Genomic DNA, 26400 nt, shown 5'->3' with positions numbered 1-26400 from the left:
TATTAATCGCGCCCCTTGACCTTAAGAAAAACGGCGTGGCAATTGTGGGTTGCATGTACTATAAATGAGGCGAGGCTTCGGATTTTATTTTTGTGTATTGTCGGTTGCATTTACTATTATTGGAGGCCTTCTTCGACTTTTCTTTTATTTTCACGCGAGCAACGCCGCGGGCATTCAGCTAGTACTTTAATAAAAGAAAATCTATATTTTTGTAAAAAATCAGAGTTTAATTAATATTTAATACAGATTAATTCAAGCTGTAAATTAATAATTTATCTATTGTGTGAAATTAGAAAGTTTTAAAAAAATTATATTAATATTTTAAGTCGACGCTTTTTCTAAATTTCTACTGGGATAAATAATTTATCAAATATTTCCCAATATATATTTTTATGGCAAGAAGAAAATTCTCGATTTTTTATTGTTTATCAAATAACAAACTTTTAAGATCATTGCCAAGTTAAACACTATAAATCACAGCTGAGATAAATGTTTATTTGTAATATTTTAATAAGAAAAATTGCATATTTATAGAGTGCATCCCAAAAGTTATGTCTAAATTCATTTAAAATTCAGTGGCGTGTACGAAAAAAAAAGCGCTCGGACCCGTCGATTTTTATTTTAAGTTGCGCATTTTTGTACGTGAAGTTTGTATATACAGGGTTGCTCAAAAATAAATAACGATCATCAAATTCATTTTTTCAAACGCGAGCATCTTTTTTTATGTCATCTTTGAATTTCGCGTGGAATTCTACGTATGTTTCATGCATCATGTCCTCTACCTAAAGTTAACAGTTATCGAAAAAAAGACGATTCATGTAACAAATAAAAAAAGAACAAAAATCAAGTTAAATGTTCAAAATTGTTGCCATTCATGGCTTGACAATATCCAAAGCGATTAATAAAGTCTCGTTGCACATTTTCAAGCATTTCCGGTGTTATGGCGCGCTCTTCTCTGCAAATTCTCTCTTTCAAGTCGTCTAGATTATTTGGCCTATTAACAAATACCTTCGACTTGAGGTATCCCCACAAAAAAGAGTCCATTGGTGTTAGGTCAGGCGACCTAGCAGGCCATTCGATGGGTCCTCCTTCCTCTACACCGATTAGGAAAGGTTTTATCCAAAAATGTACGCACAGTGGCAGCATAGTGCGGAGGAGCGCCATCTTGCTGGAAAATTAGTTCTTCGTCAGGATAGTCTGGGTCGAATGGATTTGGAAATAAAGCTAGTAATGCTGTAACTAATTCAAATTGGAGAAAATCGAGATACACCTGTCCCGTTAAAGTCTGTTCAAAGAAAAAGGGACCTATTACTCTTCCGTGCACTATTCCACACCACATATTTAGTTTTTGAAGGTACTGGGTATTTACCTTCATCATCCAATGCGGATTTTCTGTTGCCCAATATCGACAATTTTGTCTGTTCACACTACCATTCAAACAGAACATTGCTTCATTGTATTCTAAAATATTATTTGGATTGCACATGTTTTGTAACCGTTCACCAAACTCATTTCGCCTATTGAAATCGTTATCAAATAACTCTTGCACAGGAATTACTTTACTTACTCAAATATTTTTAGATATTTGTTCTTTTTAACTATTCGAAGAACTATAGATTTCGCCATATGTAAATTTGCCCCAATCTGCGACAGAGGACTGCTGAGATGGATTTTTTTGCAAAGAAAGTAAAACGTTAAGTTGTTGATTTTCATCTCGAGCAGGACGACCAGATTTCGGCAGATCTCTAACATGGCCGAATTCTCTAAATTTAGCCTCTATTCTACTCACCACCTTTTGACATATCGGAGGACGATCAGAATGGATTTCATTGAATAATTGAGCAGCTTCTCTTTGAGTACGTGTTCTATCACCAAACCCAACCATGCACAGAATTTCTTCCTTTTCTCGTTCTGTTAACTTTACCATTGTGGAAACCGCAACTTTGCTCGTACACTTCACACTTGACAATATCTGTTTAGCAGGTTGGTCATATAGTTTCTATAAAAATATACGGTAGCCAGCTAGCAATAAAAAAACACGAATGAATACAATTTTGCTCTGTATAAAAATTCTTAGAGATAAGGTGACTCGTAAGGTGAACTTCAATAATAATGTTAGACATAACTTTTGGGATGCACTGTATAACGCATGCACTGTTCAAGTCAACGGTTTATTGAAATTATTGTTGAAATAAATAATAAAATTTAAATCATTGTAAGGATAATTATTTTATCTCATCTAATATGATAGAAAACCACTGTTGAGATAAATGTTTTATTTATAATATTGTAACAGGAATAATCTCTAGGTATAGATTCTAGTCTTATATAGAGTATACATTTTAATAAATAAGTCTTTAAAATAACTGTTGATAAATTGTTTACAATTTCTCAATATACGTTTTTAATAGCAATAAAAGAACTATCGATTTCGGGTTTTTTATAATGTAATATTTTAAAAATTACTGCTGAGATAATTAATTTTTTTAATACCAGTAAGAACCTTATATGTTTTTTTATTAGTTACAGATTAAAAAAGCTCTTAAAATCATTTATGAATTAAAAACTATAAATCACAGCTGAAATAAATTTCTTAACTTAATTACTTAATTAAAAAAAAATCATTTTTAATAAATTTCATTGATCTTATGATATAATTTATCTATTTTTACAATAGAAAAATAATTTAACTAACTGATATTCGAATTCGATGGTTTTTTAAAATAAGTGTTGAAATAAATAATTTATATTAAATTTCCCTTTAACCCTTTTCTTTAGATTTCAATAAGAAAATCTATTAATTTTATGTTAAGGTTTTTATAACGATAAACTAATAATAACAGCTGAGAAAAACAATTTTTTTCGTCGGTAAGAACACAATAAATTTTAATTTATATTTTCAGATTGAAAAGATTTTAAAATTATTGCTGAATTCAATACTTTAAATCAAATCTGAGGTAAAAATTTTATTTATATTACTTTAACAAGAACAATCTATACACTAAAAAACATTAAATTTTATAAAGGTATTCCATGTTGATGCTTTTATAAAATCACTGTAAAAATAAATTATTTATAAATTTAAAACTATCGGTTGTTTTATTAGTGTTTTTATAATGGTGAACCTTTAAAATTACTGCTAAGAAAATCTATTTATCTTATAAATGCTGGTAAGAGACTAAGACATTTTATTTATTAGCTTCAGATTGATGACTTCTTAAAATCATTGCTAATTTAGGCAGTATTAATTATAGCTGAGATAAATGTTTTGTCTCTATTACTTAAAAATTTTAATTTTTATTTTCATTTAAGATCAGTGATTAATATATAATTTATCTATTCAACATTAGGAATATCAAAAAATATATATTATCCCAAGTCGAAGTTTTTTAAAATCACAGTTAAAATAAATAATTTATATAAAATTTCTTAATATAGAAATCAATAAAAAAACTCAATTTTTTTATTATTGTTTTTATAATCCCTAAGGTTTTAAAGTACTACTGTGAAAGATAATTAATTTTTTAAATCTGGTAAGTGTCTAATACATTTTATTAAATAGTTCCACTGATGAGCCTTTTAAAATCATTGCTGAGATGAATACAACAAATCACAGCTGAGATATTTTTTTTCTTAATTACTTCAAAAAGAAACTTTTTTTGTATTAATTCAAGATCAATGAGTTATAAATCATTTATCTATTTTATGATATTAAAAGAATAAAAAAAATATATTGATATTTTAGGTCGATGCTTTTTTTTAAATCGCTGCTGTAATTAACAATTTATTTTTTAAATACCCGTAAACGCCTAATACATGTTATTAATTAGTTCCAGATTGACGAGCTCATAAAATCATTGCTAAGTTTAACACTATAAATCACAGTGGAGATATAATTTTTATCTTTATTACTTTAATAAGGAAAATTGATTTTTTTTCAGCTGTAAATAATTTATTTATGCTATGACACTAGGAAAATAAAAAAAATACTGGTATTCCATGTCGATGTTTTTAATGTAGTAAGAGCTTTATACGTTTTATTTAATAATTTCATATTGACGATTCCTTAAAACCATTGCTGAGTTGAATACTATATATCACATCTGAAATAAATTATCTCAATTACTTTAATAAGAAAAATTGTATTTTTGTAATAATTTAAGATCAAAAACCTATAAGTAATTTACCTATTTTATAAGATTCGGAGAATTAAAAATATAAAGAGAATATATATATTACTGTTCCAAAACAATGCTTTTTCAAAATCATGGTTGAAGTAAATTATTTATATAAAATTTCCCAATCTACCTTGGCAATAAGAAAACTATTAAGTTTTACATTTGTGTTTTTATAATGTTGAACGTTTAAAGTCATTGCTGAGTTAAACACTATAAATTACAGCTAAGGTAATATAATTTTCATCTCAAATATTTTAATAGGAACAATTGTATTTTCGTATGAATTCAAAATTAACGAACTATAAATATTTCATCTATTATATGACATTAGGCAAAATAATTCTGGTATTTCAAGTATTACGCTCTTTTAAAATCACAGTTGAAATAAATTATTTTTAAATGAAATATTCTTATATACCCTTTCTAGGCAAAAAGAAAACTGTTGATTTTATTACTGTTTATACAATGACGAAACTTTAACATCTTTGCTGATATAAATAATAAATAATTTATATATTTTGCAAAATTAATTAATTTTATTATGTGCCAATATTAAATTACGAGACAGTTTTACCACTAACCAAAACTCTTTATTTTTAATCTCGACACGTGTTCCTCTAACGTTGTTAATGTTAGCATCTTTCCGAGAAGTCTCATCTTCCCGAAAGAGTTTTGGTTAATAGTAAAACTGTCTCGTAGTTTGAGCATACCAAAGGTTCCAACCATAGACTTCAATAAGAATATACTTCAATAAGAAAAAAAAAATCTTACAAGATTTTCAGATCAAATGACTATTGAGATAAAATAATACCTTTTATAATATTAAAAGAACTGATGAGATAATTACTTCATATACTTTATACAATATTAATAATAATGTATAATGCCAATAGAAATTTTGTTTACATTTTTTACTGTTTTCATGATTTCTGTGACGTAATTAAACTACGATTCTAACTAACCAAATTTTTTAAATTTACTGAATGTTTTTGTTAAATTTTTTGTTATACCTTATCTATACGCTATGAATTTTTTCAATAGCTTCTCTACCTGCAACGAAAAACATAAAAATAAACATATACCACTTCAGTATACTCATAAAAGTAAACGTGTCCGCAATGGCCAGCGGGATTTTCATTAAAAGATTAAATTTACAAGACCATTTCCCGGTACTAAGGAAACCGTTTTGTTCACAAAAGCAAATCGCATGAAAATGAACAAAGAATGTGTGTCAACCTCGTAAAAATATAGATTCAATTTCCGTATCCAATTTAAAACGTTTTACCTGCCATAAAGCACTGTGGCTCGCTTACCGTTGTACAGAAAATTTCGCATCTCTAGGTTTTCGCTAGATAAACGTCGCTTTTTTAGTAATTTTGTTTTATGTAGGTTCGATACCATAAAGTTGAAGGCTAGAGTGTTAATATAGTATTTATTTTTACCTATTGGAAATAAATAATTTTAACATCTGAACGACAATTTTCCTTTTCTTCATTTTTACGACCCAAACCTATCATACCATATTATTTTACAGTTTAATAGGCATAACTTAAGTGGATATCAGCTCTTAATTTTTGTTAGTGAAGGCAAACATGAGATGAAATGAGGAATTCTTATCTACTTGTTGTTCTATCTAAAAAAAGTATAAGGCTGAGAGATTACTCGCAAAAATAATATTTGTTCACGAGGATTTTCCTCACTATAGCTTGGATGAAATTGAAAGATTCTTCAAATTATGAAAAAATTACACCAATGGAAAAAAAATCCAAAAGATAAAAAACTTTGAGTGACTTCAAATACCTTGAATGGTTTTAGCTACCTGGTGAAAACTTTAAATGCTTAGGCATGTTCACAACTTCTATCGAAATATATGAGAAAATATTATCCAAATTGATTGGTGACACGAATTCTTAAACCAGAAATGCAAGTACCTAAAATAAAACTGAAAATTCCTTGGAATGTCAAGAAAATAATTAAAATAAAATCCACTAACTAATAGGAATAATTTCAGTTGCCTTAAAACAAAATCCTCTAGAAAATTTGAAAAATAGCTTAAAGAAAACCTGAAAGAAAATTCTACGAACTTCAAATGCGCGGACGAGATTCAGTTATTGGTACGAAAAATACAGGCTGCGGCAGAGGAATGGGATGTTTTTGAAATAATCATAAAAATCAGTAGTTTTTGCTTTAGGGAAAATTAATTGGTACACTAACATACACAAAGACGTAGTATTTGATAATACTCGGATGGATTTTCAGTTGTGGAAAAGAATATCAGGCATATGGTGACTATTTCCATCGACGCGTTTTTGAAGGCGTTTGTGGAAACTAGCTTCGACTTTTTGCAACAAATCTCTTTTGATTTCTCCAATTTCCCGACAGATTGCATCTTTCAATTCATCTAATGTATGACTTAAGGTACCCTCATAAAAAGAAATCACACATGGACTTATTCGGAGACCGAGGAGGCCACAAAACGTCACCGAATTGAAATGTCACTTGAAATAAAATTGTTGACAAACAAAGGACGAAGAACAGCCACGGATACCTTGGCAGTGTATGCTATGGCTCCATCTTGCTGATACCACAAACGGTCACGGTCAATACGTCTTTTTTCTGACTGGGGATAAAGAAGTTGTTTACCATATTAACGTAACATTTAGAAGTTACGTTAATATGGTTAATAGGAACCCCATTTTCTTAAAAAAAAATAAGGACCTTTCAAGCCGAATTTGAATTGAATTGAAATACTTTGGGTTAAGACACCGAATGTAATCTGACGCATACCCTTCCCTTTTCTAATGGCAAATTGCTACCTGTTCTAAAGACGTTCGCTCTTTTTGCTGCACCCTGTATAAACTAATAATATTATTCAAATTAAGTTGGTGTACGAACTCTCAAACTAAATGCAAAGATGATCGAAATAACTTTTACTAATTAAGATAAATTATTTCATTTGCCTGGAAAAAACTAAGAATCCTTGGAAGATCTTACAAGTTACCTTAATACATATACAGAATACAAAATATTTTAGATATTGTCTTCAACTACTTGCAAAATTACTTTTAAATATCAAATATATCCCCAACAGGTTTTAACAACTGGCTTTAACTGACTAAGGGAACTTAAACTGACCTCAAATACGTTCAAGTTCCCTAAAGACATAAGATCTAGCTTTAAATTCCTGGAAACCATTCAATTTAACTACCTGTAAGAAAGGTTTTAATTACTTTAGAGCATATTTCAACCACTTTTTATAAGAAGTATATAGTCTGCCGACCGTTCGGCTGTTTAGTGTATTCCGCTAATCTACCGACCGCTTGGTCGTCAATAAAAACGGTTTTGTTTTTTGTTAATGTTCATGTTTTTATTGTGTTTGGTTTGTAATCAGCTTATGATGTAGTCTATACAATACATATCTATTTAAAATGTGTGATTTCAGTGTAGGTGATAAGTTTTGTACATTTGCCAATTTAAGTGATAAAATGAAAGCTTATGAAAAACATAATTATGTTTAATTGTACGTACGGGACTGCAAAACTTTAGAGAATGCACAACGTAAACCGCAACGTGTGGCCAATGCCAAAACTACTTTAAAATACTTTAAAATCATTTGGTATATGCCTGCAATAAAGATGGAAGACAGTTTATTTCGGAAGCTAAAGGAAAGAGAAAATCTAGGTAAGTTCATACTTAAATAAGTAGGTATACAACACCCTTAAAAAAAATAATTTTTTCCGTGATGGAAAAAAAATTTGACATTTTATCTCTGTTACCAGGTGCTAAAATGTCACTTTATAAAGTTACTTATTACCCCGGGAAAAAAGTAACAAAAAATTACACATTTTTTTCGACATTAAAATGGACAATGAGAAATAGTGGCCACTTTTTTGATGGCTTCTGAAATAGCTGAAGCAATTAGAAAAATGCTAGAAATTTTTAAGGTATCAAATCCAAATTGGCATATGACCCATACAATCATGACGGATAAAGACATGAGTGAAAGAAAGGCATTAACCGAAGAATTTCCTAATGCCAAACTACTGCTCTGTCTTTTTCATACTCTGAAGGCATTCAGAACTAACATCACAACAGAGGCAATGAGTGTATCTGCTGCACAAAGACAAGAATGTTTAAATATTTGTCAAAAAATGGCCTATTCATACACCGAAGAGGAATATTTTAAAAACTATGATCTACTAACAGCATTAAATGTACCAAAGGTTTTAAACTACTTTAATGAAAATTGGCATAACATACGGACAGAATGGGTTGAGGGGTTTAAGAAAAGTGCTGTTACCTTTAACACTAGTACAACTAATCTGTTAACATTTTATGACGATTTTTTAACGTTCATTAAAATTCTTCGCAGTGAAAAGGATCACGCTGTTCAAGTAGTTTTAGCCAAAATTCCCGTGACGGATTTTCAAGCAAACTCTGTAGAGGGAAGGTATCTAAAATTGGTAACACCCTATGCCTTCTATTTTATACAAAGGCAACTTGAGTTAAGCATGAAAGTGGATGTTCTAAATTTAAATGAATTTAATAATCTAGAATATACAGTGAAAATACGTACATATGGAGAACCTATAACACAAAGTGATTGTCCATGTGAATTTCGCAAGGATATGAATCTGCCTTGCAAACATATTTTTGCAGTAAGGCGAAAAATGTTCTGTATTGTGAGAACTTAGTTGCCAAGCGATTTCAAAAGTCTCATTACATTAAGAGTCACGCTAATGACTTTGGAGGTGAAAAGGAAAATATGGAAGAAGACCATCCTATTGGGACTATAAAGATTAAAAATCATGTAAAGGTTTTATCTCAGCAACAAAAATACAAAATGAATATTGTCATAAATTAGCCAATGTTGTTTCAGAATGTGGTGCTAAGAAATTTGAGCACTATATTACAGTTATAAATAATCTATGTGACATGGCGAATCATTACAAAGACGTAATAGTAATAGAATATATTGAAAATATGGGTTTGTTATTGTTTGGTATCTTTCTATTCTACAATAAATCACTTATTTTCTATTTATATTTTAGATATTTTATCTCCACAATCAAATGCTGGCGAAACCGAGGGCGAAACGGTCCTATGTGATCGTAGTCCTTTAGACTTAATCGACAGCGATGTCCTGGTGAATCAACAGAAAGACGTAGTGGTAGAAGTTATTGAAAATATTGGTAATGTTACTATTTTATTTCCATAATTCGTTTTAGTATCTATTGTTTTTTCAGAAACTTCAGATCCACAATCAAATATTAAGGAAACAGTCATATATGATTGTTGTCTTTTAATTTAACCGAACAGAATAACGTAGTAGCAGTTATTAAAAATATAGGTATATGTTATTACTATTTTATTCTAGCAAGCCGTTTGACGGTCTATTGATTTTTTATAGAAACTTCATATCCAGGATCAAATGAGAAATTAGATTTACTGGAAATGGGGAATCGACATAACCAAGTAGTGGCAGAAGTTATGCATAATAAAGGTATATGTTATTATGTCATTTTGTCAGTTATTTTTATAAGTATTTATTTACCAATCACTTTCCAGAAACTTCATACTCACAATTAGATGCTGACATGAACATGAATATGATTATTACAAATAATGAAATAAACTCATCAGAACTATCAGAAGGTAATAATCTTGAAAAGTGCAATCAATTGTGGAACGTAAAATTGCCTCTCAAAATAAAAAGAAGGGGCCATCCTAGGGGCATTAGTACCACCGTTGTGGGTCTGAGAAAGAAACGTGGAAAGTGACAAAAAAGTATTAGGTTTGTAATTATTGTTTTTATTACTTTCATGTTAAATAAATAATAATTTTTACATTATTACGTATTAATCATTTTTTAATAGTTATATACTCAATAAAAATTGACATTTCCTATAAACTTTTTATAAGCAAGCATCTTTCGTTCTGTTTGTTTTTTTTTGATATGTTTCGAGTGCGGTCGGCAGAATAATAGTTTTGTATATTCTGCTGACCAAGCGGTCGGTAGACTAGCGGAATACACTAAACAGCCGAACGGTCGGCAGACTATACACTTCCCTTTTTATACCTGGGAGAGCTTACTTATAAGATTATTCAAAATTAATTAGTTATATGAATTCTCATTCGAAAAATGTAAAAAATTACTTCACCAAAGGTTTAAATATATTAAAAATAAAAATAACCTTTAATGCTTTTAACTACTTAAAACAAAATTTAAAAAGCCTAGGAAAAAATGGGCAGATATTAAATAAATTAATTAGATATACGATTTTTTAAACTAAAATGCAAAGACTTACTTAAAACACAATTGAATTTTAAGTTAAAGATAAGTTATTAGAAATTACTTAAATGGCTCTAAATGCCGGCAATGTTTAAATTGCTTTAAAATTTCTAATAGACGTTAGAAAAAATCAACTTATGATAATGGTTAAAATGTCATAAAAATTACTTTCAAATATTAAATGACGTAAGAAAATACGTTAAATAAAACATCAAGAAGAATTTTAATTTATAATTTAATTAGAGATAAGCGAGTATTTAAATTAAAATTAAAAATTTTTACTTAAATAATATAAAAATTATTGTGAAATACCTAGAATATCTAAAAAATAACTTTCAAGCACCTTAAAGGCAAAAGAGGTAGTTAAGGCAAATCTCTAAAAAAGATGACGTGATATGCCTAACAAATATTTAAAACATTTATTAAGTCTCCCTAATTATAAAGAGGTTTCAAACACCTTAAAGAAACTTAAGCTAACCTCAAAAACTGTCAAATTCCATTGACGATATAAAACATAAGCTCAAACTAAAAATGTAAATAGTACTTGAAATAAAATTTCAAATTACTTAAATTCATTACATGGAATTAAAAATGAATTCAAGATATCGAAAAGGTGTCAAAAATTACATAAATGCCTTTAAATCCCTGTAATATATAAAAAAATATTTATATATTTTCTCAGTTATTTCAACTGCCTTAAAGAAACTTAAACTGTCAAATACCTAAAAAGTCCGAAGAGACAAAAGCTTAGCTCAAATTCCAATTCTATCAGTAAATATTACCCAAACTGATAAGAGATATAAATTCTTAAACTAACAATGCAAATAGTGCCTAAAATAAAATTGAAAGTTCCTTGAAACCTCTAGAAGGTAATAAAAATTAATGTAGGAGGTCCAATAGTATTTTTAAGTGACCTGAAATGCATATTTAAATTCCTAAAAAAAAAATTGAGTGATTTTTCATGCCTCCAATAACATTAAAAATTACGTCAAATGACTGGCTAATTTTGAAACAGATTAATAAATTGAAAATAATGAACATTTTCTCTAAATATGCTTATTATTAAATATTTACTTTTCCAATTAATCGGTATATCTGTAATCTGGTGACCCAATAAGACTATTCCTCCGCCATATCTCGGGAACTGTTCGTTGTATGCTAACTACGTAACTGCCATCTTAAATTATAACTAAGCATTTTTTTCTTATTTTTGTGTATTAAAAATAACGAAGGCCATTTTGAACACCTGGATCGCCATTAGATCACGTGCTCTTTTCTTTATTGGGCTTCATTAAAAAACGGTGCTTAGAGCCACAAACCATCTCATAAAAAAATTCATAAAACTCTCTATAATATACCCTCGATTATACCTATAATATTATTCACCTAATAAGTTCAGGATGCGTTTTCACAGGCTTTTTTGGAATTTTTTTCTAATTTTTTAAAGGTTTTTGGGCCATAGTGTCAAAACTATCCCCCTGGCGAAGAAGAATTGAACTAAGTTAATCATTTTTGGGTTAAATATTATTTTCTAAGGAATTCTCATTTCAACGATATCACATTTCTTAAAATCGGTCAAACCGTTAAGAAGTTTAAGTAGGTTATCAAAAATAATTGAACGCCCAACACCATCTTTATTTTTGAAATAGTTGTTTTTGTTACGAAAATGATAGATAAACTGCTTTTCTTTAAGAATGTGAAAAAAAATTTTTAGTTATTACATTTAAAAATTTAAGATAGCAGTTATCCTCTGGTGGTCATTTTTAGTTAAGTTAAGTTAAAAATATTTTCCATCGAATCTTCATGACTGATTTACCCTATAATTTTTTTTACCTCTAAATCATACGACAAACGGTTCCCGAGATATGTTCGAGGAACAGTCTTATTGAGTTATCCTGTATATATAATAATAACTAAATATTTTATGTAAAAAAATTACTGTAGTTTTTTATTGGGAGAATTGCATACGAAATTTCTTGAATAAAGCCTCTCTCAAATCAATAAGCCTCTCTATTTAAATTGACAAGTGCTGCAAATCTTTTAAAAAATAAAACAAAAAATAACTATGAGAAAAAATTAAATGAAAATCCTTTATGGCAAGAAATGGCACGTACACAATCTACAAAAAGTATGACGACCTAGTTTCCGCGTGGTAATAAATTATATTTTTTACTATAATTAGCTACTTCCTGTAACAATTACATAATAAGGGAAAAACAAGCGAATTTAAGTACGATGACTTTTCTTTTTGTCGCCTCGTCAGAAAATGGATTGGCCTAAAACCACTTTGTATAAATTATGTTTTTGCTGTCTGTATTGAGCTTAAAAGCATTTTTAAGAGCCAGTTTGAAATTTAAAAATGCACATTTTTTTCAATTATCGGACCATTAAAAACGTTACATATCAAACGCAAAACAGTTTCAACTTCGACAATAAACCGTTATCTCTATAAAACAGTTTACTAGTTTCCATTATTCGGTAACCGAATAAAAAAAAACACACACACCCTTTCAGTTTTAACCGAATACAATAACCGTAACTGAAAAGAGGATATCTGCTATCATTACAAATAGAAAGTTTTTACTTTACATTCAGAAGTACAACTTTCTATTCAGAACAGATTCGGGATCTGCCCTAGATACATTTACATTAGATTCTATAGTATTTTTTTGCTCTTTCAATGTGTTAAGGGTATGCGCAATGGGAATTAAACGTTGAACTTTAAAGGGGAAAAAATTACGTTTGTTTTATAAATTCTGGCCTTTCTTATAAGTTAGATTTGTACAAAATCAAGTGTCTTTAAAAATACCGCAATGCATGTTTTGTTTTATTAATGTTTTATGACTTTTGCTTATTAGTATACCTTTATATAATTTCATATAACTTTTACTTGACATAAACATATAAGTTATTTTTATCAATAAACAGTATAAAACTAAAGTAAATCATGTTTATAAAGAAAACTGTTTAATATCCATTTAAGTTATGCTGAAATCTGCAAATTAACATATATTTATTAATACATATATTAAATAATAGTTTTGTTTAATTTGCGCAATTTATCAAATTTGAGATAAATGGGGTGGTTTAAATATCATTTGTGTCGGTGAAAATACCTGTGGGTCTTATTTTTTGGATCATAAATAATTTACGCGCCAATTTTTTGACTTTTTTTTTCATTAATAACATAAATTATGATATGGGGGATAAAATTCAATCTTTAAAATAAGTGGTGAGGCACTATATGATATTCGATTTTTTGAAAAACTAGACCTGCATAATGGTACTTGACCTATAGCAGAGGGTAATTTAAGTGATTTCAATAGTATTATCATGGATAATTCTGACCTTTTAACTATACCAGAAGACATAAACATTGATGGGAATGTAATCATTGTGAAAGCTGATATCCCCTAGAGGCAAGGCGAGATATTTCAGAGCTATTGTCTAATAGCATGACAAGATACTCAGACAAGATACTGTCGATTTCAGTTTTCACTAATATAAAAACTGTTAGCTAGAAGAAGTAGAGGAAGAAAGTCAATGTTTAGGAGATAAAGGATTTATCTGTAATGTTAAAAAATATACAAGAAATAACATGAGAAGATTTGTAACCAGAATAAAAACTTAATGCCGAAAGAATTAAGGAAGCAAAGAAAGTGGAACATAAGCATAGCAAAAATGTAAATGAAGTCCAAAAAAGATAAACTGACAAGTTCGTAAATGTTTTACTTCAACTTAAAAATTCGTATAGAGAACCTATTGAAGAAAGGATGGAGACAATTGATTTCTCAAATTTCCCTTGACAGTTTTTAAAGTTACAATCTGACTTAGAGTAAATAATTTTAGAATTGCCAATTTTTTCTGTTCTGTAATCTTACTTTGTTCCTGAAATTCTGCATACTTAGATATACCATATACTATATATAGGTATATGTAATGGAAAAAATGATTTAGTTTTAAATCTTGTTGGTGTGATAACTGTAATATGAAAAGTATTAATATAATCGAGAAGACTATCTTATTTTTTTTTTGTTGTAACTATATTGATAATACATGCATTGCTTTTTATTAGTTGGTAGAGCTTCTATTGATTATATATATATATATGTGATTATGAATGCAAAATTAATATTAATATATTGTTTTTTTGCCATTCTAGTATCAAGAAACGGTATAAAACTAAAGTAGATCACGCTTTTAAAAATAGGTATTTACTATCCATTTAAGTTATGCTGAGATCTGCAAATTTAAGTATATGTCATTAAAAATATGTTTTTACTTTAATACCCAATCAAGTAATAATAATAAATTAAAATTATTAATATAAAAAAAGAATACAACTTCGCCTAAAAAAAAAACTTCTACCAATATAATAAAATGGTAAAGCAACTATTTTGAAGTATATGTAAACATCACAATATCAAATTAAGAGACAAGTGAACATGAAAATGAAGACATATGAACCAGATCCAGTAGTCGACAGCCCAGACTACAACATCACATAAAAAGAAGCAGAGAAAAAAAACTTGACTTCAAAGATACACAAATCGAAATGCAAAGAATGTGAAACAAGCAGTCCAATCATCATCAAAGTAACAGAAATCTTACATAGAACACATAACATTGACAAAACAGTTGTGCAACGATTTATATTAATACTAAAATTAATTTATTATCAGTCTTAATAGAAACATCATAATTGTCAAAAATTAGCTACTTATAAAAATTACGGTTCACTTCAGTTCAGTTCAGATAAAAACCTTATTAGGTTATTATCTAAATCTTTTAACCCATAGTTCTCAATTTTGGTTACAAATGGGTTATAATCTATCATGTCAAAGTCAATAAGGTCTTTGACAAATCAAAAAAAGTAGATTCTCGTTAGTTAGAAGTTAGTCTTTGTCAATTTGTTTCATCTATACCATCGACCTTTTAGGTAAGAAAGCAAATTGGTTGAGAGACCTTTTTTTTATTGCAAAAGGAAATATCACCTATCATATATTGCTCTGTCTAATGTTTTTGAGAACACGAAAAAGAGAAACAGGTCTGTAATTAATGCAGTCCTTCTTATCGCCTTTTTTGTATAGATCATAATAACTTTGGCTCTTTTCAACGTATCAGGAAATACCCCTGGCTCAAAACATGCATATATGCTATACTATTTTTAACGTGGTTTCCAAAACTTCAATAATGTCTGTATAAACTTCTTCTGGTGTACAAGGACTTGGATTTACAATCCGAAATAAAATATATTAAAATATTGAACAGGCTTTTGTAAGAGAACATAAAACGCCATGCTGTAGAAAAAAACAAATTAGTAAGGAGGTAAAAATTTCTGAGCCTTGGACGCCTATCTCTAGGGCATCTTACCGAAGCTACCTGGAACCAACTAACGGTCAGCTCCTGCAATAGAGAAGCCGATCTAAAATATATCTATAATTTAGAGAATTTTTCAATAAGAACGCATAATCTCAGTATTGAATTTACATAGTTTTCTGCGTAGCAAACTATTAAAATATTTATTGATTTAGAAAATATATAATTGGGAATTATGTATGAAACAAAATAACAAACAACATTGCTAGCCTATGCATATCCTTTTGACAAAATTTTAAATAACGTTATTGTTTTATACATGTGGTAGTATTTCACTGATACAGCGTCTAATTTCGGCTTTCAATGCTTTGATAGTTGCAGACTTATCGACATAAACCTGTGACTTCAGATAACCTCATAGCCAGAAAATCCGGAATCAGGATTTTTCGGATTCAAAATTGTTTGCTAGAAAGCACCGCTAAGAAAAATACGTTATCAAATCAGTTGCCCAAATAAAAAAATTAAACAAATCAAATTTGAATATTTTGAAAATTCATCGAATTTTTTATTTCTCGTTTTTCTAAATTAAATAAAATTATTCGTAAGGGCTTACCACTTTTTTAGGCGAGAGATGGCAATTTAAGAAGCCAGTTTAGGACTCCAAAAAAATGGTCAAAAAAGGCATTTTTGCAAATTTTTAAAGTACTCTTAAATATAACTCGGGATTTTTGTTATACACGGGTTGAGAACAAGGTGCTAATATAGTTAGTTTGATATTATAGTATTATAATATAACTCGGTATTTTTTTATATGAGTTATTATCAATATAAAGAAAACTTTAATGTCTGTCATATTATTTAACAATTTAACAGTACCTACATTTTTTATTAAGCTTGCCTTGTAAAAGAGAAAAATCGTATATTATCATACAATTATAAAAGTAGAAGAGATTATTTATTATTTCTCGTTTTTTTTAATATAAACCTTCAAAAAGTATCTACCTTTAGTTTCAGCAGTTAAGTAGTTTTAGTTTTTTTTTAGTTTCCCTTTTTTCAGTTTCCCATTTAAAATCGAAGACATGAACACTATAAACTTTATTTAAAAGTGTTGTTTTTTACGTTAAGTTTTTACTCCACACATTTCCCACTAATTTTAACCGCACGGTATAGTAGAGCAAAATTAAAATTTGGCGCCATAGTCAAATTTTAAGTTACCCGCCATTATGACGTCACAAAGCCATTTTCACTTCCCGTTAGTACTATTCCTCGACATTCAGAGGGCGCAACAGCCAATAGGCGTTTAGTGTTCTAGTGGCTCTTATGGGAGTTTCCTATCTATGAAGTATTAATCTATAGTTAGTGGCGTTAGCATGGGTCTGAAGCTTATATATGATGGGGCGGAATAGTCTGCCACCCAAGATGGTTGATAGTTTCTTGGCTGAAATTCTAAAATCACGACTCGATCTCGATACGATCAAGATTTCAAATTCGATCGCGACTCAGTCGTGACAAGAGAGAAGGTGATTCTAAATTTCAATCGTCGGCTAAACTCGTTTTATTCGATTTGATTTAGGTTTCTTGGTATATATTTGTTATTTTCCCTAATATTTGACAAATGAAAACGTCAATTGTCTTTTCTATTAATAAATACTAAGAATTTTCATTTATTTTGTTAATTTTTTTGGCTTCGTATTTTTTATTTAAATATATGCCTATATTATTTCTTCAAAACAAAAAAAATGTCGTTTATAACCACCACTATCCATTGAAAAATATTAATTGAATTCATGGAAAATCACAAAAACTTATTGTGTTCATCCACTTTTGGTTTTAATATGGCAACATGGGTGCAATCAATAGGACCTAAAACACTAGGAAAATTGGATCTCTCCATAAATGTTAATTTATTAATTTGTCTCTCATCTCTTATATTTGGAAAATTTATGAATCGATCAGCAAGGTAATTGTCAATAATTTCATTAATTTTATGGATCCAACGACTTGCAGCAGTTTCGCTAGTTTCAAATTTAAAATCTTGTCCAATGCTTCTTTGGATGACATTCAATGGTAACTGTACTTCCTCTGCATCTATTATTAACAGAAGGTTGTGGAAAATAGAGTTGAATTAGATCTATTACTTGTTGTTTTTAAGAAAGCTTCTTGATAATATACTAATGAAAACCTGATATGACTATTGGTAAACAATCAATGCAACAAATACGTTTAGAAAAGGATGTTGGCAGATTATGCCCGTATAATATCGTCTGGTGCATACAATATATCCAAGCGTAACGTCGACAAATTGTTAAGAACTAGGCATTCCGTAAGACACGATTGAAAATTTTATTTAGAATCGGTCATATAGAGTAACCGTGTCGAATCGGAATTTTAGAATTCCAGTGCTTTATTGTCTAATTTTTGACGTACGTCAAATATGGCATTAATGACATTTTAACTGCCATATTTGACGACTGTCTTTTTTATGGTCCATTTGAGTGGAAATGTGGAAAGCAAGCCAAACCTCATGACTTTGTACTAATTTAATGATTTTAACTAATTTTATAGCTCTTTGTAGTTTTTTTGTGATTTTCCTATACCATGGGTTGATGAAGTTTTTTACAAGGGTAAAAACATCCAATCATTACTAAGTAACACAGAGCAGAGAACAGATCTCAGAATAGCCCTGAATATAGGAGCTATTTTGTGGAACAAGTAAATTTTTCAACATAACTGGGTGTTTTGTAATAATGTTGAGGTGCATGTTGGATGTATTATCATTTTCCAAGATAAAATTGTAGATTCAATCCAATTTGAACATATCTATGTGACAGCTTTCAATTCTAATTTTTAGACCTCCATATTCCACCACCACCAATCAAATCTTCATCTAGGTTAAGATATTTCTGCAAATATCCTTTATGTACATCAGCAACTACCCACTCAGTCACAAAAATCATAAATATTTTAAATTTCCATCGAATCCATCCTTCCCAACACATTTTTGGTTCCAATTTGAACAACCCTAATAATCCTGTGATACCTACAGGAAACGCCATGTACCATGGTCACCACGTAGAATTGAAATGCAAAGTAACCATATTTACTCAAAGATCCCTAAAGCAAAAAAACCCTATTTGCAACCCAGTCCCAAAGTCTGTCGCAAGACATCTTTATTGAGTTAATAAAGAAGCTCTACATTCATTTCAAGAACAAAAATCTACAAAAATTCTGGTTGTAAATCTTACAAGTTCTAATTCACTAAACATCTTACTTTTCAAACCTGGACATTGCGAATCTGGATAGTATGCCAATATACTTCAACTCTGATTTCTCCAGTTTGAAAACTAATACAGGCCTTAGTGACAAAACTATTTTCTTCTAAAGAATAAAACCAGCTTGACCTGTTTTATTATGGTGTATGTTCCATACTAACTGCACACAACTTTACTGACAAATCACTCAAAATGTGCATGCAGCTATAAATCTTAGGTGAGAATTCACTGAAAAGTGTCACTGACCGAACCATTACTTTTAAATTTTTTGATTATTCTTTTCATAGTATATGAATTAGGAATATTATTTCGACCGAATATTGGACAAATTTTACGAATAGTGGCAATTAAACCTTCACAATTTTAATAATAATTTTTGACAATCAGATCCCGTTGTTCTACCTTGTAATGCTTCATGTTTATTATTTCTTATCTGTCCACTTTTGATCTATCACATCATAATCATGTGACAATATGACTGTCAAACATGGCGCAAAATTCAAATCTTGCATTTTTATTAAAAGATCCTTTATATCCATAATCTATACCTATATAGTCTATAAAGTTGATATTTTTTGTGATTAAATTAAAAGGGAAAATAAGTAAGCAAATCTGGGAATCTATCGAATCTGAATACATAGTTTAAACTCTAATTAAATTGGGTGCATTTTTAGTAAGGTCATAAATAATGTAAAAAAATTAATAGAGAATTTTACTGAAAATTACTTTGTTATAATTATAGCAGTCTGAAATAATGTTCAAAACAAAAGTTTAAAAATATACTTAATTTTGTTAATTTTTGTAAAGATACTAATTTTTTATTTTCTTCTGTTGCCACAAAAAATGCTAATAATCTTTTGGGAAAAATGTGTAGGCTTAATCTAAATTTATAAAAGTTTATTTAAAAGATACACAATTATATTGAAGGATCTCCAACTTATATTGACATTAATGTGACAAAATTTGAAAATAAACACTTAAATATATGCAAACACAGTAATTGGTAATTTAAGAGCAATTTCATAAAAGCCAAAAAGTCTAATAATAATAGTATTTTTTTTGGTAGAATAGACAAGTTTCTTACGAAACATTATGAAGGATAAAAAAAATATCGTTTATGGTGATTTTAATATTGATTACAATTCAGAGAAGTATCAACAACTAAAAAATCTATTTTGTTAGCTAATATTAGACCAGTTTTTTATTCGAAAAGCAGCACTTCTAAAGTGCTGAGATTCTAAAAAGACTTATTGGGTCACTTTTATAATAACTAAGTGGTCGCAAGATATAGGTTTTGAGTAAAGTTAAAGATCATCAACCCAAAATTGTTCCTTCTGATATTTTTTTATTAAATTAAATGAGAATATACAAGACAAATGGATTTCCGGAATAAACAATTAAAATAATTATATACATTCCAGGTACTCATTGGCACCTTAAACTTTATTTTTAACCTGTGTAGTTCTTCTCTAAAAATATCTATCAATTTTTTTGAATCAGTAATTTTCCTATTATAACTCTTCTGTACCTCGAGAATCAATTGCAAAAACCTCTAACCTATTTTCCAAACTTTCTGTGTATCCTTCATTAATAATTCTATTTTTAACTTTAAGATAGTATTATTTATAGTAGAGTTTTCTTCTTTTTCTAATTTTAAAGCACATTTTTCAGAACAGTGTTTTTTATGTCCAGCAATAATGATAGGACCTTTGGGTTTCTCATAACAACAAACACACGACACAAAAATAGTTTGTGGTTTAATTTTTTCACAGTATTTGAAGAACGAACATTTAATTGTTGTCAGACTATATTATCTTTGACTTACACGGTATCATAGAAATCGTGCGCCAATGTATTTACGATATCGGAAACTACTTGTGATTTCTTTCCTTCGATATATAAGACCCACCACTGGCCTTAATGGTGCACGTGAAATGGATGCCTAGAAGATGGTTAAACAGACTCACATGGGTGATTCTCCCTAAAGCTTTACTAAACAAGGACAATAATTCTATTTATTCAATCAGTTTATTTTTGTTGCAGTGGTCAAGAAGTTGTTTTTTGATACACACCTCAAGAAGTTTCTCATAGACTGGCATACTAATAAAAGGTCAAAATTTATTACCACATTTGGTATTTTGTACTTAAGGAACACGAATAATTGTACAACAGTCGATAGATACCAATACTTAAAAAAGTATTGACAATATCTAAAAAGCGATCACCAATAGCATAAGTCTTTAATTATTTTTTTTAAAAATTAGTGGGCCTGTTAGCCACTTGAAGAATATGGTTAATAATTTATTTAATACTACGCATAAAACATTCATTTAATCTTATATCAACCTCCTGTATGCAAGTGATATTTTCAAAAATTATGTCATTGGCCATATTTTGGCATTTTCCGGATAAAAAAGTATTTTTTTGGGTTATTTTCATTCATTGCGTGTCAAATAAGTCCTTCTCCAGTTTTATTTTATTTACAATAATATTTTTTAGATTTTTGTATTCCATTCATATAATTCCACTATTTTTGATGAGCCTTTTTGTAAAGTCGGTGCCTTTGCTACATTTGTAATCCTATATAAAGTGTTATTAATTTTTTACCAACGTATTTTTGCTTTTAAGCAATTTTAACCCTTGGGCATATAATGGGACAAGTCAATAAGATTTGTTAAAATTGTCCTTCCTATAATTAATTTATGAAGAGGTCAAAGGGTAAATAAATCCTCTACCTCAAAAAGCCTTTTGTGTCACTCTGATTTTTCAACAAAAATCGTATCTTACATTAGCTCTACCCTATTTCCCCTTTGAAATATCACAAAGATTATCTCACGCCGGTCCTGTCTGTTGGACCAAATACTTGCCACATACAATCTTCCCTGTAAATGGCCCCCGCCTATGTCTACGGACCGATAAAAAGACCGAATCTAATAAGCAAGGATTTCGCTTTGGTTTCTCCAATACTTTGAAACCGCGATCGGATAATACAAAAAAATTGCTGATGCCGAGTTTTAATTAAAAAAAACCCGAGCGAATCTGGTTTTTTGTGGTCACCGTTCTTCAGTTTATTTTTTAATTGATTTTTTTATTTGGAGCGAAATTACGGGCGCTGCAGCTTAATATTTTCAGATTTTCTTGGCTTGCTTCCCGAATTTTAAAAATATTAAAAACGTCCGGATTTGCATAAGCGTTGCTTTTTATTTTTATATAAAATAATTCAATTTTACCCTCGATATTTGGAAAATGCATCATTTTTATAGGGGTCTTCTTTGCATATAAAAACTGAAATAACGAGTTTACCTTGGTACCAAAAATACAGCTCGACGTAAAATAAAGTTCTGAGATATGAATAAAACTTGTTAAAATATCGAACCATCTACTTTACGCAAATATTTCTAGAAATAATAAACTGGCAAAAGTCTCTGCATAAATTTCTGGAAAGCTATAAGTTGCCTGAAGTTATTAAAGCCTACGATAATATTTTAAGCTTTAACGTGGTGACGGAGTTCTTTTTAAGTTATATGCTCTAAAAATTCACGTCATACAATAAAAATTATAATTATGCCTTGGATTTATGGCTGTAATATTCTAATACGTATTGTTTACTGTTTTCTAAAGTAATTAAGCTCTTAAAATAAATAAAAATTTTACGCTATTGTTGAAATTTCAAAGTTTAAAAATGTAATTGAATAAATAGTATTTATTTAAATAAAAACATTTGTGGCATAATGAAAATATTTACGTCGCTAAAACGTGTTATATATCAAAATTTGGCTAAATAAATGTTTGCCAGTGGAGGTTTTTTCTCGTGTTTTTTTTTGTATCAATATTTGCTTTCAAAATACAGCAATGCATGTTGGCTTTTTTCAATTTAATTGTATAGGTTCAAATTAAAAAAAAAAAATTATTTCATGTACTTTTTTTCTTTTGTTATACTAGTATTTAATATTTTTAATGTATTTAGTTTTCATAACTGTAAAAACCTAAAGTATTTAATGCTCTTAAGGAAAGGTGTTTACGAGCCATTTAAGTTATGCTAAAATGTGCAAGCTTAAATATAACTTATGATTAAATGAGTCATCGACTTTTTTTATTTAAGAATATTAAATAAATATCATAAAAAATATAAATATATATTTTTAATGAAATATTACCATTTTTCCTATGAATACTTGATTAACAAAATTTTTGCTAAACCTCGCCGAGTTTAAAATAAAATTTTTTATTTATTTTATTTACTCATCTCATTTGCTGAATTTGCCGTCTATTTATATATTGAATATTTGTATATATTTTATTTTCTGGCAACAGTATTAATTAAATTAAATTGAAATATTTTCATTAGATTCGGTACGAGAGATTAGATCGATTAAACTTTGTAGAAGGACCACATTTAGATTAATTAATTACAATTCATTAGCATCTAAAAATAATTATTAAATGTTAAAAATTAAATAACAAATAGATGTAATGTGAAACAGGTAAGAGTTGAACTGGACAAAAATAATAATATAAAGACTTAGAGAAATAAAATACTATAATAGATAAAATAGCCTATAAGTTATAATTTAGCTATAGTTTATATTAAGGCTGTTACTTTTGAATTTTTGATTTAATATTGAGATAAGAATTTTTTAATTAAAAAATTAGATGCTTAAAAAACCCAATTTTGCTAAAAAACAGTTTTTTAATTATATAAAAATATATTATGTATTGCCAAGCGGCGTTCAAAAAATTCTTAGTGCTGTCCCAAAATTTACTCTGCCGCCAAATAAAGATAAGGACTCAATATCGACCATAATAAAAGAATATTGTCTTTGAATTTAAATAATGAAAAAAAATAATTTAAGAGCTAAATATAAAAACAATTTAACTATTTTTACAACATCAAATAAGTCAAAAAATATAACATAATGAGATTTTAACTTAAGCAATTGATTTTTTCAATTTAATTGTATAGGGTCAAATAAAAAAAAAATTTATGTACATATATTTTTTGGTTAGTTAGTATTTAATATTTTTAATGTATTTAGTTTTCATAAGATATATACAAGTGACATTGTTACTACTCATAAACTGTATAAAATTAAATAATTTTTTGCTCTTAAGGAAAGGTGTTTAAGAGCTATTTAAGTTATGCTGAAATGTGCAAGCTTAAATATAACTTATGATTAAATAAGTCATTGATTTTTTTATTTAAGATTTAAGAACATTAAATAAGTATCATAAAAAATAAAAATATATATTTTTTATGAAATGTTACCATTTTTCCTATAAATACTTGGTTTACAAAATTTCTGCTAAACCTCGCCGAGTTTAAAATAAAAGGCGTTTTTATTTATTTTATTTACTCATCTCATTTGCTGAATTTGCCGTCTATTTATACAGTGCTTTCATTTCAAAACGATCCACCCTTAATAACTTTTAAAAAAAAAAAAAAAAAAAAAACACGTCAAATTAGATATACAGGGGGACGTTTAATTATGCATTTACTGTAGTTCTGTCAATCACCTCCTCACCTCCAGCTAACCTCACTTTAATATGTCAAATGGGAACCCCCATTGTGTGATACATCATAGCGTTGATTAAATATTTCCCAAATATTCAATCAACGATCATAGTAAGGAGCGTAAAATTCTCTATTCAAGGGTACCAAAAAAAATGAAATCGGTAAATGTGTAAGCAAATAGTTAGCGAAAATGTCTAGAAATAAATAATACTTTATTTACGCCAAACTTTGGTATGTCAAATGGCTACCCCACGGTATGATAATTATTTTAAAGGACATTCATTATGCTATCAATGCTTGTAAAAAAAATAAAATTGATTGACCAAGAAGCAATTAAAGTGTAAATCGGTAGGGTAGTAAAACAAATTTAATTAGTTTAACAAATTTATTTTATTAAGTATTCAAAATGGGCGCCGTTATTAGCAAGACAATAAAAAAGCCTATTTTCAAAACTCCTTACGAACATTGGCAAAGGTCTGCTCGCTAATTTCTCTGCATTCTTAAAATATTCTATTTTTTAAATTCTCAATACTCTCAGGTGGGGTTTTATAAACTTTGCTTTTTAAGTAGCCGCAAAGAAAAAAGTCTAGTGGAGTTAGGCCCGAAGACCGCGCAGGCGATTCGATTGCACTACGTCTGCCAATCCACAAAAATTGCACGCGTCAAACTGACAGTTTTAACAATAATAAATCGCCTGCTTTTTAAACGCCTTAAAAATGTAAGGTATTGCAGTGTTTTTTTGTACCTATTAGGTAGGTTTCGCAAAAAATATAAGTGAAATAAATACACATACAAAGTTATAAGACTGCAAAGATTTTTGCAAAAAATTTGAAGACATTTTTTTTTCTCGCAAATAACGGTACAAATACTTTACTTAAAAAATAAATAATTTACTTGAACTAAATGTACCGTTTGTTACCACACATATTAACTTCTAAATTGCTTGTATTTTTTTCTCATGATCTATTATAAAAAATGAAAGAATTTTATAATGATGTAGGTACCACACTAAAAGTATTCATTTAAAATACCAAAGTTTGGCGTAAATAAAATATTCATTATTTCTAGACATTTTCGCTAACTTTTTGCTTACACATTTACCAATTTCATTTTCTTGGTACCGTTGAATAGAGAATTTTACGCTGCTTACTATTATGTATCACAAGATGGGGGTTCCTATTTGACATATTAAAGTGAGGTTAGCTAGAAATGAGGAGGTGATTGACAGAACTTCAGTAAATGCATAATTAAACGCCCCCCTGTATATCTAATTTGACGTGTTTTTTTTTTTTTTTTTTTTTTTTTTTAAGAAAGTTATTAAGGGTGGATCGTTTTGAAATGAAAGCACTGTATATTGAATATTTGTATATATTTTTCTTTCTGGCAATAGTATTAATTAAATTAAATTGAAATATTTTCATTAGATTCGGTACGAGAGATTAAATCCATTAAACTTTGTAGAAGGACCACATTTAGATTAATTAATTACAATTCATTAGCATCTAAAAGTAATTAATAAATGTTAAAAATTATATTTTAAACACTTATTACACAGCTATATTACACAAAAGAAAACCAATAAAAATGGCAAAAATTAAATATCAAATAGTTGTAATGTGAAACAGGTAAGAGTTGAACTGGACAAAAATAATAATAAAAAGAAATAAAATACTATAGTAGATAAAATAGCCTATAAGTTATAATTTAGCTATAGTTTTCGTAGATATTAAGGCTGTTACTTTCGAATTTTTGATTTAATATTGGGGTAAGATTTTTTTAATTAAAAAATTAGATCCTTCAAAAAGACAATTTTGCTAAAAATACTGT

At 28.6% G+C, this 26400-nt stretch overlaps 1 protein-coding gene and 1 long non-coding RNA gene across 4 annotated transcripts in view; both read left to right on the top strand.

Moving 5' to 3' along the window:
• Nucleotides 1-26400, top strand: part of LOC126741647 (dopamine receptor 2-like) — a 317442-nt gene that overhangs the window by 196227 nt on the left and 94815 nt on the right. The window lies entirely within an intron of this gene.
• On the top strand, nucleotides 9161-9658 carry LOC126741652 (uncharacterized). Its single transcript, XR_007662256.1, has 3 exons — nucleotides 9161-9370; nucleotides 9425-9528; nucleotides 9589-9658. It is a non-coding gene; the product is annotated as an uncharacterized LOC126741652 (long non-coding RNA).

The sequence above is a fragment of the Anthonomus grandis genome, chromosome 10 (assembly GCF_022605725.1).
Source record: "Anthonomus grandis grandis chromosome 10, icAntGran1.3, whole genome shotgun sequence".
In the NCBI taxonomy this organism is placed as follows: domain Eukaryota; kingdom Metazoa; phylum Arthropoda; class Insecta; order Coleoptera; family Curculionidae; genus Anthonomus; species Anthonomus grandis.
This window is presented reverse-complemented; position numbering and strand designations above follow the sequence as displayed.